This window comes from Symphalangus syndactylus, chromosome 23 (genome assembly GCF_028878055.3).
Source record: "Symphalangus syndactylus isolate Jambi chromosome 23, NHGRI_mSymSyn1-v2.1_pri, whole genome shotgun sequence".
NCBI lineage: Eukaryota > Metazoa > Chordata > Mammalia > Primates > Hylobatidae > Symphalangus > Symphalangus syndactylus.
In genome coordinates, this window is record NC_072445.2 from 51,279,699 (window position 1) to 51,281,020 (window position 1,322).

General features: G+C 38.4%; 1 non-coding gene across 1 annotated transcript; it reads left to right on the plus strand.

Annotated features, from left to right (window-relative positions):
* The first annotated feature begins 955 nt into the window (after positions 1–955).
* On the plus strand, positions 956–1,060 carry LOC129473918 (U6 spliceosomal RNA). The gene has a single exon (XR_008654428.2). It is a non-coding gene; the product is annotated as a U6 spliceosomal RNA (small nuclear RNA).
* The last annotated feature ends 262 nt before the right edge of the window (positions 1,061–1,322 follow it).

The window sequence follows — 1,322 nt, forward strand, 5'->3', positions numbered from 1 at the left end:
GACTCCATCAATATTTGTGTGGAACACTCTTCATTTGCTGTCCCCCAATGCAACCATAAGCACCCACTCCATTTACTTTAAAACATTAAGTGATTGATTTAATAAAAGTTAAATGAAATAAAGCTTAATTTGCTCTTTAATAATTGGAGACCCAATGCCATGTCTCATATCAAGGGACTTGGTAATTATTTCTTTCTTTTTGTTTTTTTGAGAGGGAGTTTTGCTCTTGTTGTCCAGGTTGGAGTGCAATGGCACAATCTCTGCTCACTGCAACCTCCGCCTCCCGGGTTCAAGTGATTCTCCTGCCTCAGCCTCCCGAGTAGTTGGGATGACAGGCATGTGCCACCACACCTGGCTAATTTTGTATTTTTAGTAGAGATGGGGTTTCTCCATGTTGATCAGGCTGGTCTCAAACTCCTGACCTCAGGTGATCCGCCCGCCTCGGCCTCCCAAAGTGCTGGGATTACAGGCGTGAGCCACTGCGCCCAGCCAGGAGTTATTTCTTATAAGTAAATCCCTTGTTCCTCTTTGGAGAATGTAGAAGCTCTGCATTCTGATGATATGTGACTGGGAGAGGGGTCAAGGTTCCTCTCCTTGTTTGTCCTATTCAGTCTGATGAGCTGATGAAGTCAGCAAGTTAAAGACATGCTTTGGAATGATCAAAGAGGAATTATTTAGGAGGAGGTGTGGTTTGTGAGGAAATGTTGAAAGCATTTTTAAATTGCACTAACAACTGATGAAGTTCAAGCATTATTAGCACTGACGGGAATCCAGCTGAGTCTTTAGCAACATCATAACTTTTTATACCATCCCTGTGAAAGTGGCAATGTTAATGTTAATTTGAGTTAAATTCTTAAGCATCCTGCTTTTGATTAGTTCAAAATGCCAAATACTAATGCTGTTGCAAAAAATTCTGTGAGATATAAAAAATAGATATATTTAAATATGTCAATTAGTGCTGGTATTGGCAGCACATATACTAAAATTGGATACAGAGAAGATCAGCATGGTCCCTGCACAGGAATGACATGCAAATTCATAAAAGGCATTCCATATTTTAAAAGAAATCAATGAAAATAAATATAGCAATTACATTTGAGAAAGATGAGAAGGAAGATTTCAGAAAATAGAACAAGTTCTATTGTTTTAGACCAGATAATTATGCCAAGAATTATTTCTGTCATTGCCATTCTAGTATTCATGTTAAGGGATATCATCTGACTAATAATATCCCCAGACACTGTGTAAAGCCCTATATGTGTTAACTCATTTGATTCAACACAAATAGTGAGAATATGAGATGTGGACAACTTTAAGATGAG